The 14,782-nt window shown below is 36.5% G+C and overlaps 1 long non-coding RNA gene across 1 annotated transcript; it reads right to left on the bottom strand.

Annotated features, from left to right (window-relative positions):
- Positions 1–3,463: 3,463 nt before the first annotated feature.
- Positions 3,464–4,289, bottom strand: LOC148185710 (uncharacterized). The gene is made up of 3 exons (XR_015775604.1): positions 4,103–4,289; positions 3,899–3,971; positions 3,464–3,676 (listed from the first exon to the last, which is right to left on the bottom strand). It is a non-coding gene; the product is annotated as an uncharacterized LOC148185710 (long non-coding RNA).
- Positions 4,290–14,782: the final 10,493 nt, after the last annotated feature.

The raw sequence follows: 14,782 nt of genomic DNA, 5'->3' as shown, positions 1-14,782 counted from the left end.
AGCTTCTCCATCCTAATTTGAAGCCAGCTACTTTCTGAGTTGGTCAGTTTATCAGCAAATTTACGCAAGCTTTAGGGTATTAGTCAAACTACAGTGAGAGTTTGAAAAACAAATATTTAAAAAACAAGTATTTGAGCATCTTGAACTCAGGACACTTGTGTTAGTAGTTATGTCAAAATGCTGTTGTACAAAATTGCATTAGCATGTCTAAAAGTTTGAGAGCCTCTGCTAGCTTATGATCAGATTATTTTATCCTAACAAATTGTCATGATACCAGATTTATTCAATATTTATATGATTTATAATGTGGCGTGCTATTTTTATTGTAGTTACAGTTACAGTTTACAAAATGGAATAATATATTCATAATCATGTTTTCATAAGTGTATAATCATATGAAATAAATTTTCATTTTCTTTACCTTAAAATGAGTTGTTAGTGTCTATGAAGGTAGCAGGTCCTCATTTGCAAAGTTGGCTATATATAATCATTATCACATTTCCAAATTTTTTGGTACATACTCTGAGAAGGCCTTATTTACAAAGCAGAGGCATTCACATGTTTCCTGATCCGGAAAAGTGCGCTCCAATGAACAATTACAGAAATGTAAAATCAAACATTGAAGAAATGCAGGCAATGCATTTATCCAGAGACCTATTAATAAATGAAAAAAAACCCACACTGTTCAGATCCCCCAGTATGAAGAAATATTAAAATACAATAATAAAATTTGACAACATTTCACTCCTTTCATTATCTTGTTCTCTCTGTACTCTGGCTATTCTTTCAGGAGCCCTTAAGTTTGGGTGAGGCATGTTGCCTTGGCTAGTCATGCTGCAGTCCACTTCACATTGTTTTACCAGTGCATCTGACACACACTTGACTGGACCATTTCACAAAAATTGAGGGGTTAAAGAGTGATAGATGAGAAGCTTAAATGTGTTTTATGATAATACATAAATGTATCATGTAAATACTGTACATATAACTTGTTCTTTCAGTGGTATAAATCAGTTTGTAATTTCTTGTACCTGATCCCATTTAAGGGTCAATCATAGACTTTTTTATGACTCCTCCCCCTCTTGGCCTTGGGCTAAGGTCAGCTGTACCCTTTGTCCCTGATGGCAGGCCAGCCTTGGAGCATTGTTTGTCGTAGACTAGCATACCATGAAGACTTTTCATTGGACGTTCTCCTCACAGTCCGCAAACATACTCAGGTCAAAATGGTATATAATCAAGGTGCATCGGTCAGACAGTCACAATACTCCTGTTTCCAGTTGAAGTCATTTGGACCTGAGAGCTCCTAAAAACTCAAGGTGAGTCCAGTAACTTCATTTCTCTCTTACCAAAAATCCAAAAGAGTCAGTCACTGTACTCGGATCGTTTGATAGTATTTTCTAAATCTTGATGATTTCTTTTTAGAAAATGAAGATCCAGATTCTGCTGCTGGCCCTCGCTTTTGTGGCTGTGATCAATGCTGCACCAAAACCAAACAAAGGTAACTAGAAAAACATATCTGATGTGATGGTTTCAGAATATTTGTATACTGAATACTGAAGTAATGTGGTATGTTCACAACATGTCTTATGTATCCATGCATACCATAACTCTGTATGTATGTTGGATTTCAAAGTTGTGCAGCCTTTGAAGATAATACATTTGAATACTTGTGATTTATTAATGGATATAATCACATGTCTTTCTAACTCCTACAGATGATGATGAGGCTGAAATTGCTGCTGCAGTTGACCACATCAACACTGATGATATCGTTGTAGATGACGCAGATGTGGCTGACATCAGTGACAAAGATGCAGCTGAAGCTGAACATGCAGCCGATTCTATTACTGAAAAGGACCTCAACTAAACACCTGATCTACAGAAACATGGTTATCGACATGATCACCAAACTTTTTATAATGACACCACCTGAGGCATTGTCTCACAGCAATGGGATCAAATAAAAGCCTTTAACAACATGCAACACAAATTTGTCATCATTTCAATATTAGCATTTTTTGTGCTTTTAGTTTTCTCTGTGTGGACCCCAAACATTTATTCATACATTTCAAAACACCTCTTTATTTTTACAGTATTTCAATTCCTCAAATTAACCCAAAAGTTATCTGCTGAAGTGTAAGTTATATGCTTTAGAAATTTGATATTACTAAATCAGTTTTGGTCATTTTGATGAAGACGGTCACATTTAAATCTGTATGTACTGACTTTTTAGGATTACAAGAGAATTTTGTGAATATTTAAATTTCACAGAAAATTCTCACTGATATGAAGTTTATCAGCGGTTTGTCATCCTAAACATTTTTTCTCTTTTTACAAGGACACAGTAACCTTGACTAACCTTGAGAAAACACCAACTCATGCATTAGATGTTGAGTATTAGACTAAACAAAGTAGTCAAATTTTAAGAAATATATCCAATTCATGAGCGAGAGATGGAGGTAATGTCACATTGGTCTCAACCTGTGACCACTATCATCAACTCAGTTCATTCTTGTGTCCAAGCAGACATTTGTGCCAAATTTGAGGAAATCCCCTTGAGATGTTTTTGAAATATTAGGTTCACAAGAATAAGAGAAGTAAGGTCCCAGTGACGTTGACCACTTAAATTGGTTCAATAAAACAGTGAGTCTAAGTGGACATTTGTACCATATTTGAGGAAATCCCCTCAAGATGTTCTTGAGATAACACAGTCATAAGCAAGGTCACAGTAACCTTGACCTTTGAGTCACGGTGGGTGTTTGTGCCAAATTTAAAGAAATTACCTCAAGTTGTTCTTGAGATGTCACATTCACAGAGATTAGACAAACAAAGTTGTGGTGACCTTGATCTTTGATCACCATCAAAATAGTTCATCATTGAGCAAGAGGGGATATTGCTGTCAAACTTGAATAAAGCATTCTTGGGATGTCGGGACAAGAAAGAGACGGACACATGGACAACCTGACAACATAATGCCTCCAACCATTGCTATCAGCTGTGCAGAGGCTCAGAAAGAAATGCTGCTGGTGTGAAAACCAGCAATTCTTTATATATAATTCTTTATATAGATATTATCAATCACTTAATTTGTGTTGTGTGTGTGTGTGTGTGTGTGTGTGTGTTATTAAGAACAACGTTTCTCAATGCAAAATTGCCAAAAAATTAGGATTTCACCATTTACAATCTAATATCATTGAAGGATTCAGAGAATCCAGAGAAATCTCTGAAAATTAGGGGCGAGGCAGCATTGAATGCCCATGACCTTTGACCCCCCTCAAGCTGCACTGCATTCAAAACCAACTTGATTGTATCAATGATATTGGGCCTAATGTTTTGTTAAATGTTTGGGTTATACAGGGAAAAGTTAAAAGCACAAAAAATCCAAATATTGAAATGGAGACAAACTTGTATTGCATGTCAAAGGCTTTTATTTGAACAAATAGCTGTAAGACAATGCCTCAGTTGGTTTGACCCTAAAAGGTTTGGTGACCATGACGATGACCATGCTGCTGTAGATCAGGTGTTTAGTTGAGGTCCTTTTCAGTAATAGAATCGGCTGCATGTTCAGCTTCAGCTGCATCTTTGTCACTGATGTCAGCGACATCTGCGTCATTTACAACGATGTCGTCAGCTTTGATGTGGTCAACTGCAGCAGCAATTTCAGCCTCATCATCATCTGTAGGAGTTAGAAAGACATGTAACTGAGTCCAGTTATAAAAGACAGGTATTCAAATTATCATCTGTGAAGAACTCAGAGTTTTGTGATTTTAAGTAAAAATTGCACAAGACACTGAAACCCAGCATACACACACAGTTATTGCATCGCATCAATACAGAAGACATATTGTGCACATACCACATTATGAAACTATCACACCAGATATGAGCATTGAGTTACCTTTCTTTGGTGGTGCTGCACTGATCACAACCACAAAAGCAAGGGCCAGCAGCAAAATTTGGGTCTTCATTTTCTGTTAATAAAAACATAATTACATTTTTTTTTTAAATAATAGACATTACGTAAATACTGGCAAGCGCTCTGAGTATAGTAACTGACTTTGTTGAATTTGTGGAGGGAGTGAAATAAAGGTACTGGACTCACCTTTAGTTTGTAGGAGCTCTCAGGTCCAAATGACTTCAACTCGAGACAGGAGTATTCTGACCAACTGACCGATGCTCCTCAGTTATATACCCTCTTGACCAAAGTATGTTTGCAGACTGTGAGGAGAACATCCAATGAAAAGTTTTTACGGTTTGCTTGTCAATGACAAACAATGCTCCAAGCTAAGCCTGCCATCATGGGGGTCAAAGGTTACAGGTGACTCAGACCAAAAAGGGGAGGGGCCATTAAACGGTCTATGATTAACACTTAAATGGGATCAGGTATCACAATTTACTAACCGACTTGTATCACTGACAATACAAATTATATGTATTTACATATTGAATTCATGTATTATCATTAAAACCCATTTTAGCTTGACATCTATCACTCTCAAACCCCTCAATTGTTGTGAAATGGCCTCACAGCGTGGGTCAGATGCACAAAATACACACATTAGCATAACGATGGGAAGCGCACTGCATCCTGACTATCCAAGTCAAAATGCTTCACCAATACTCAAGGACTCCTAAAAGAGTACAGAGAGAACGTGAAAGCTAAGGCTAATGTTAGCAAATAAAACCAGCTGTAGAGGGCTTTATTTTAAAGTTACAGTAAAGACACAAGTATTTAATTGCATAAGAGGCCTAGGGCATCCATTGGAGCCATCCATGTCATACTGTCTTTTTGGGAAGGGTGGAAAATAACATTACGTCAAAATTTGGCGATGAATAAAGTGGCCTCGCTATTTTCCAAAATAATGTATTTGAAATATTTCTGCCAAATGGAGTACATAAACAGTCTTGGAGTTGCATAAATTGGGCATGACTGGAAAACCTGTAGTTGAGCGTGTTGGGCTTACACTTTTAGTTTCACTATTTCAGTTCTACACAATATTTGACCAATATTTCATTCATGAAAATTCTCTCAAGATTGAATGATTAAGAACAAATTTATTAACCCATGATATGATTTTATGATTTAATCCCTTGCATGAATTTCTTCCATCAGTGTTTGATTTTACATTTCTCTAATCGTTGATCGGAGGGAATATTTCATCTGCTTTTCAAAATGAGATCTTAAAACGGAGTATATACCAAAAACTATGTAAAGCTGAAAAACCTGTTATTTACAAGTATTTGTTTTTCAACTCCCACTCTTATTTGGCTAATAACCTGAGGCTTGGGTAAATTTGTTTATACGCTGACCAACTCAGAAATCAGCTGGTTTTATATGAGGGTGTGGAAACTGCAGCGTGGAATCATTTCTCACTATTTGATCACTAGTAAAGATTTCAAACTTCTTTTTTTGTTTGAAATGATGAACTATATCAACATAATAAATTTTACTGACCTGATAAAAATGAAGTGAAATGCCTGCTCATGATTACAGCATCTGTAATGGTGTGGGCATGCTTAAATCAAACATAAATGGAAAATAATTCTTCTGTAAAAACTTCAATAATTTGTGTCTCCAGCTGTGTTTTTTAAAGAAAAGTTAATGTAACACACTGATAGACATGTTTTGGCATCACATTCAGAGTTAGTGCATGTTTACAAAAAGACTGATGTTTATCAAATTGGATATTAAATATGTTGTCTTTGCAATGTAGATGATGGATTACAGGTCAAAATGGATTGGCAAATAATTTTATTCTGGTTTTAATTAACATTTTACACAATGTCCCAACTTTTTAGATATTGGGGCTGTAAATCCCTTTAACCTGTTGTGTGTTGAACACTCTTTCAGTCAGGTCAGTAAAATTAATAATAATGTCGATATACTTCATCACTTTTTTTTTTAAGTTAGTAAACGAAACAGTTTCCGTACTGTCCTTTGAAGCTAGCTGCTTTCTGAGTTGGTCAACTAATTAGCAAATGTACCCAAGCCTCAGGTTATTAGCCAAATTAGAGTGAGAGTTGAAAAACAAATATTTGAAATAAACAAGTTTTTCAGCATCTTAAAGACAGGACAGCAGAGTTATGTGTGTCCTGGTTTACAACATGTCCTCCAATGAAAGATTAAAGAAATGTAAAATAAAACATTGGTTGAAGAAATGCATGCAAGGCACTGAGTCATAAGATCTAAACATTGATGACCAAAATTGTTCTCAGTTTAATTATTTCATCTTGAGGGAATTTTGATGAATTAAATACTGTTCAAATATTAAAGAGTAAACCCAGTGCTATCAAATATCAGTTTTTCAGCCATGCCCAATTGATGCATGTTAATGTACTCCCTTTTGCAAAATCATTCAAATATGTTATTTTGGAAAATGGGAATGCCCTTTTTTTCATTGCCAAAATGTTATGTAATTTTGGAGCATTAATTTTTACCTTTCCCAACAAGATAGCATGACAATGTTGGTTTCAATGGATGCTTAGGCCTCTAGTTTGATATCATACTTGTGTCTTCACTGTAGCTATAAAATAGGGCCCAATACAGCAGCGTTTTTTTGCGAACATTGGCTCACATCTCACCTGTATTGTTTCTCCAGTCATATTTGTCATGTGCTTGTTCACATTTTTTGCCAGACCTTTTGCCATTCTCTCTCTGCTCCTTTCATTTTCTTGATCTTGCTGTACTTTTTAAAGAGCCCTTGAGTTTTGCTGAAGCATTGTGTCTTGGCTACTCGGGCTGCAGTTTACTTCACATCTATTAATTAGCAGTGCACGTGTTCTGCATACCTGATCTACGCTGTCAGATGGAGCGGACCATTTGGGTGTATCAGATTACAAGCTAAAATGTGTTTTAATCATAATACATAAATTGTATATGTCAATACATAGAATTTGTATTGTTAGTGATACCAGTCAGTTAGTAAATCGTTGCACCTGATCCCATTTAAGGGTCAGTCATAGACCGTTTAATGGCCCCTCCCCTTCTTAGACTGAGTCACCTGTAACCTTTGACCCCCCGATGGTGGTCCTGCCTTGGAGCATTGTTTGTCATTGACCACAAGAAACTTTTCATTGGACGTTCTCCTCACAGTCTGCAAACATACTTTGGTCAAAAGGGTATATATTTGAGGAGCATCGGTCAGACAGTCAGAATACTCCTGTTTCAAGTTGAAGTCATTTGGACCTGAGAGCTCCTACAAACTAAAGGTGAGTCCAGTATCTTTATTTGACTCCTGACACAAACCCAACAGAGTCAGTTACTATACTCTGACCGTTGGATAGTATTTGTGTAATTTATTTTACTTAAAAAAAAAAAAAAAAATTTAAATGATTTCTTTCAGAAAATGAAGACCCAACTTTTGCTGCTGGCCCTTGCTTTCGTGGCTGTGAGCTATGTAGCTCAAGCACAAAAAGGTAACTTGATGATCATATCTGATGTGATTGTTTCATAATATTTTAAGTAATGTGGTATGTGCACAACATATCTTAAGTATTGATGCAATGCCATAACTCAACTTCATAAAATCACAAAACTCAACTTCTTTACCGAAAATAATTTGAGTACCTGCTTTTTATTAATGGATTCATTTACACATTTTTCAAACTCCTACAGATGATGATGAGGCTGAAATTGCTGCTGCAGCTGACCACATCAAAGCTGACGATATCGTTGTAGATGATGCAGATGTGGCTGACATCAGTGACAAAGATGCAGCTGAAGCTGAACATGCAGCGGATTCTATCACTGAAAAGGACCTCAACTAAACACCTGATCTACAGCAACATGGTCGACATGATTGCCAAACTTTTTTCAATGAAACCAACTGAAGCATTGTCTCACAGCAATGGGATCAAATAAAAGCCTTTGACAACATGCAACACAATTTTGTCTCTATTTCAATACTTGTATTTTTTGTTTGTCCCCACCACAATTGTTCAATTATTTTGAGATTTAGAGTGGGGCTACTCAGTTTTTGTAGTTACAGCTACGTTTTACAGAAATGGGATATAATAATCATAACTATGTTTTTAAGTGTTTTGTTACTTTAGAATGAGATGTTAATACACATACAGAGCAAGTCTTCTTTCACAGATATGGCAGAATATATATAGAATAATAATAATAATAATATATATTTAATATTTCCACATTATTGGCATATACTCTGTGTATATGCAGATTTTTTTGGCATATACAAGCATATACACACGCATTTTTTGGCAAATAATCTGTGTTAAAACCTCATTTTAAAATGCAGAGACCATTAAATGTGTGCTCTGTGCCGAAAAATTGGCATCCAATGAAATATTAGAGAAATATAAAATCAAACATTATTGAAGTAATTTATGTTAGTTATTAAATCATAAGATCATCTTGTGAATGAAAAATATATTTATTCTTAATTTATTCATTCATTTATTCATTTCTTGAGGGCTACATTAACCAAATATCAGTCAAATATTGTGCAGGACTGAGATACTGTAACCTAAAGAGTAGGGCTAATGCTGTCAACTTTAATTTTTTTGCTAATTAATGAAATGCCAACACTGTTTAGGTACCCTAGTATGCTGAAATATAATAATATTTTGGAAAATGGCAATGCCACTTTTTTCATTTCCAAATTTTTGCGTAATTTTGGAGCATTATTCCGCCTCCCTCACAAAAAGACAGAATGACATAGTTGGTCCAATGGATGCCATAGGCCTCTAGTTTAATTTCATACTGTCTTCACTGCAGCTTTTTTTTGCCAGACATTTGCTAATTGCTGCTCTCTGCTCTGCTCCGCTCCTTTGATTTTCTTGTTCTTTCTATACTCCGGAAATTCCTTTGGAAGCCTTCGAGTTTTGGTAAAGCACTTTCACTTGGCTAGTCTAGCTGCCGTTCGCCTCACATCGCTGCACTAGTGGTGTGGTCTTTCCATCTGACCCATGCTATCAGATGGACTGGACCATTTCACAGTAAATGAGGGGTATGGACGTATCCGATGACAAGCTAAAATGTGTTTTATGATGATACATTTATTTATTATGTCAATACATTAATTGTCAATGATATAAGTCAGTTAGTAAACTGTTGTAACTTATCCCATTAAAGGGTCAATCATAGACCCCTCCCCCTCATGGACTTGGACCGAGGTCATCTGTAACCTTTGACCCCGCTAATGGCAGGCCTGCCTTGGAGCATTGTTTGTCATAGACCAGCAAACCATAGAAATGTTTCATTGGATGTTCTCCTCACAGTCTGCATAAATACTCAGGTCAAAAGGGTATATATTTGAGGAGCAACGGTCAGATGGTCAGAAACTCCTGTTTCGAGTTGAAGTCATTTTGACCTGAGAGCTCCTACAAACTAAAGGTGAGTCCAGTACCTTTATTCCAGTCCTTACACAAATCCACTGGAGTCATCTGCTAAATACTTAAACTGTTTGATAGTATTTTGTAAGTTTTCTATGATTTCTTTTTAGAAAATGAAGATCCAGATTTTGCTTCTAGCCTTTGCTTTTGTGACTGTGATCACTGCGGCACCAGCATCAAAGGACAAAGGTAACTATATGATCATATCTGATGTTATAACAGTTTTCATAATATTTGAAGTAATGTTGTAAGTGAGAAACATGTCTTATCCTCTGATGAAGTGTTGAGTTGACAGTGTCTTCTGCAATTTCTACTTAGAGTCATGAAACTTACAGAGTTTTTTACAGACAATCATTTGATTATCTGTCTTTTATTAATGGATTCCATGTCTTACAAACTCCTACAGCCTCCGATGACAAGACTGTTGAGGAAGTTTCTGCTGCAATTGATGAGATCCCAGATGAAGATGTTGATGTAGATGAGAAAGATGTTGAAGATGTCAAAGAAGAAGATGCTGACATTTTCCTGAAGGAACTGTTCAGATTCAACAATTATGTAGATGAGATGCTCAAGGAGGAGGAAGCGTCCAAAAAAGAAGCACCCTAGGAAGATTCTCAATGAGCTGAGAAGTGAGTAGTAGTAGTAGATGTTGACAATCCCTCACTGTCCTACCTGTATGTCACAAGTATACATTAGTTCCTTTCATATTTTTTAAGTAATTTGCGAGATGTTTTATGGTCGATCCCTCTCTAATACAAATGTATTAAATATTCTGTGGCTGTGATAGGCACTTTGTTTATTGCTTCACACATTTGAAGAATAGAAAATCTCATAAATTATGTTATATTCATATGTATCTGTATCTGTTCTTCCTCCACAGCTCTCCAGCTTAACTCTACAGCAACTTGGTTATCATCATAATCGCCAAACTATTTATTATAAAACCAACTGAGGACTTGTCTTACGATAATGAGATCAAATGAATTACTTTGACAACATGCAAAACGTCTTTCATCACATCAAAATTGGCATTTTTGTGCTTTTTACTGGTCTGTGTGTACCCAAAACATTTATTAATACATTTCAACAGTTTGTCCGACTTTACATAACATGGCTAAGTAACAGAGCGTTAGCGTACTGTCACCAACACAACCACCACATCCTGCGCTGATGATTTGATTTTTGTTTGAGGTGCATAAGGATGACGTTAGAGTTTAGACTACAAAACATAGGCATGTTTTTTTATTTTGTAGATAAGAAATGATAATACTCAGTGTACAGTTACATTCATATCTTCACCTACTGGTGATTGCTGATTATTGTACACTACATAAAGATAATAAGGAGAAAAAAAATTAAGAAATTATTCCAGGAGCACACTGCAGCTTCCATACCTTCATTTGAAAGCAGCTGTTTTCTGAGTTGGTCAGCTAATCAGCAGGTTTACCCAAGCCTCAGGGTTTTAGCCAAATTAGAGTGGCAGTTGAGGAACAAATATTTGAAAAACAAGAGTGTGAGTGTCTACAAACAGAATACTTGTGGCAGTAGTTGTATCACATGCTGTAGTATTACAAAACAGTAGCTTGTCTTAAAGTTTAAGAGCCTTTTTTTCCTTATGATCAGATGGTTTTTCTCAATAAATTGTCATGAGCCCAGAATTGCTTGATTTTTATGATTTAAAATGTGGCATGCACTTTTTTGGTACTCAAAGTTGCAATTCACAGAAACATAATCTAATATTCATAAATATATTTTCATTAGTGTTTAATCACATGAATCAAGAACGGTTGTGTTTTCGTTCCCTTTAAATGAGTTGTTTACACAAACATACAGAGCGGATCCTCTTGCATAGTCTGCCACCATGCTGTTTTACAGTAGCCCAGAATGGACAAATCAAACAAAGGCTTGAGATGGTGCCATCAACATTTCCACGTTTTCATATTGCCGGGCGAAGTTGTTTCTGCAGCGTCACCCCTGGATGCCACTGAATACCACACACTTGACCTTTACACATGTGTAAAACTAAACAAATATTGAAACCACAGCTGCGCAATCAATGCAAGGAGCCTGCCAATACTTTCACTGAGGGACTTCCAAAAATATTTGACACCTGATAGGTAAAATATGTGAATCAAAGTGGAATAAAACACAAGCATTTTGTCCTTGGAGTCATAATGTATGTTTGAATTACATAATGTTCCTTGGAGCATTGTTTGTCATATACTAGCAAACCATGGAATTTTTTCATTGGATGCTCTCGTCACAGTAAACAAACATACTTTGGTCAAAAGGGTATATATTTGAGGAGCATCAGTCAGACAGTCACAATACTCCTGTTTCGAGTTGAAATCAGCTGGACCTGAGAGCTCCTACAAACTCAAGGTGAGTCCAACACCTTTATTTCACTCCTCACACAAATCCACCAGTCAGCTACTAAATACTTGACAACCATTTGATGTATTTATGTATTTTTTTAATGTAAAAAGTCTGACTGACCTATTTATTTGTTAATTTTTAAATGTATTTATCTATTTTCAGAAAATGAAGACCCAAATTTTGCTGTTGGCCCTTGCTTTAGTGGTTGTGATCAGCGCAGCACCACCAAAGAAAGGTAACTCGATGGTCACATTTGATGTTATAGTTGCATAATGTTGTATGGCCACAATATGTCTTATGTATTGAGGCAATAAAATAACTGTATGTGTATCTTGGATCTTAATGTCTTGTACAATTTTACTTGAAATCACAACACTCACTGAGTTTGTTATGGACAATAATATGAATATCTGTCTTTTTTTTAATGGATGCCATTACATGTCTTTCTTACTCCTACAGGAAATGATGATGCTGCCATTGATGCTGCCCTTGCCAAGGTCTCACTCAAAGACATTGTTATCACAGATAAAGATGTGGCTAGCCTGAGTGACAAAGAAAAGGCTGATCTCCAAAAGGCAGTGGCTTCCATTTCTGATAAGGACCTCAACTAAACACCTGATCTACAGCAACGATGGTTATTATCATGATCATCAATGAATTTACAATGAAAGGCACTGTATTTCAGTAATGGAACCAAATAAAAACCTTTCTCAGCATACAAAACAAATTTGTCTCCATTTCAGTTTGTTTATACATTTCAAAACCCTTTTTTCTGTATCTTTAATATATATTCATTCGAAAAGTTCTGAATTTAACCCAAATGGTATTGCAAAAAGAGGTTTCTGTTGAAGTGTATGTTAAAGACATTGGAAATTTGATTTTACAGAATTAAATTTAGTCGATCCCATTAAGAGGGTCAGATGAATGTACCTATTTAAAATGGTACCTTCTGGCTCCTTTCTTTGGCTGAAGTGAGGCTATTTTGGTACCTCAGTTTCAGTTTTTTTCTCAGTCTCTTCTTTAGTCGTTGGTCAAGACATAAATGGCTTTCACCTGACCGCAGAGTGAGCCAGTGGCAGAATTTCCCACGAGCAACACCGGCGGCCACCTCTGGGTCGATCAACGGGAAAGATGGTCCTAAGATCTAATGCTAGAGAAGTGATGGGTTTGGTGAGGTAGTGTGTATGTGGAGAGCAGAGTAAAAGAAAAAGAAAAGGCAAAAGCCATCCAGGGCATTCACAAAAAAGTTTCATTTTTGGGTCAGGTGACGCTTCCCCAAGGTGCCAAATGTGCTGGGTCCAGCACTGCAGTAAACAAACATCCTGAGTCAGCCCTCCGGGAAGTATCATCAAAAAGCTGTCCACTGTTCTTTTGGGGGAACAAACAGGTTTTTTAAAGGTGATTAACTGTTGGTGTTTAAAGGGAAATGAAACGTCAATCATGGATCCGGACGCAGGTTGCTTCTGTCATTTTACCTTTTGGAAATATTTTCCATTCTATTCACCAAATACTTAGCAACAATTCAAGATAATGTAAGCTTCAAGCTTTAAAAATAAGGAAATTGGAAGGAAAGTGCATCTTTTAGTCAAAAGGTCTAACACAGAGACACTATTTTCCGCTGAAGTTGGACCACTTTTGGCTCTTTCATAAGAGATTTTCGTGTTTGCAGTTATGTTTGTGCTCCTCTTGCTGGTTTGAAGTGGGTGGCGTTCAGGTAGAAAAAATAGATGCCACATATTTGTTTGCATGATTAGGATTTTTCAACATTCAAATTAGAATCTGATGACAGTTGGATTGTTGCTTATATGGTCCAGACGCTGTCAAGCAAATGTGAACGTAACACACCCGTACATTACTGCTGAACTTAACAGTTCACTTGACAGTGGATGTACCATTATATGTACGTATATGTATAATGGTACATCCACGACCACAAAGTGTCCGGCTTTAAAGATGCTCAAAAACTTCAAGAGTGAGTTTATTTATTGGAGCCTCTGGTGTTTTAGTCTTGTTTCCTGATGTCCCCAACACTTAATCACCTTCCAAAAACCTGTCTCCTCTCCAAAAGAACTGTGGACAGTTTTTTGATGATACTTCCTCGTATAGAGTCAGTATGTGTGTTTACTGCCTTAGGCAAGCTTCACCAAAGCCCCAAATTTCGACTTCTTTTTTGTGTGCCATGCTCAGGATGGCTGTTGCTTTTTCATTTTCTTCTACTCCATTGTCTCCACATACACACTACTCCACCAAACCCATCACTGCTCATGCATTAGATCTTACTACCATCTTTCCTGTTGATCGACCCAGAGACGGCTGCCGATGTTGCTCATGGAAAGTTCTGCCCCTGGCTCACTCTGTGGCTCAGGAGAAAGCCATTTAGTTGTCTTCACCAAAGACTGAAGAGGACACTGAGTGAGAAATTAAAACTGAGATACCTGAATAGCATCACCTTTTAGAAAAGAGAAGAGCCAGTTTGAACAGTTTTTTTTTTTTGGGGGGTTCTTAGTTGCTGTGAGGGTCCAAGGATCGAGGGCTGTTGTATGCTGTAAAGCCCTCTGAGATATATTGTGATTTATGAGAATGGGATTTATATATAAGACTGAATTGAACTGAACTCAGTAAGTACACTAATGTGATTCTGTAAAACTAGTGTCAGCCTATGGCAATACAATTAGTGTTAATTACAGCACTTTTAGAATTAGAATACAGTAGATACAGAAAAGGGATTTTGAAATGTATTTATAATTGTTTGTTTGAGACACACAAAAAAAGTAAAAAAAAAAAAAATAAAAAAAAAGCCACACAACATAATAAAGGTTAAAATTGAAATGGAGACAAACTTGTTTTGCATGCTGAAAAAGGCTTTTATTTTGGTGCCATTATTGAAAGACAATGCCTTTTATGCAAAAGCAATTACAATGACAACCACGTTGCTGTAGATCAGGTGTTTAGTTGAGGTCCTTATCAGAAATGGAAGCCACTGCCTTTTGGAGATCAGCCTTTTCTTTGTCACTCAGGCTAGCCACATCTTTATCTGTGATAACAATAT

Source organism: Plectropomus leopardus, chromosome 23 (genome assembly GCF_026936395.1).
Source record: "Plectropomus leopardus strain MGB_pleo_1.0 chromosome 23, ASM2693639v1, whole genome shotgun sequence".
NCBI lineage: Eukaryota > Metazoa > Chordata > Actinopteri > Perciformes > Serranidae > Plectropomus > Plectropomus leopardus.
This window is presented reverse-complemented; position numbering and strand designations above follow the sequence as displayed.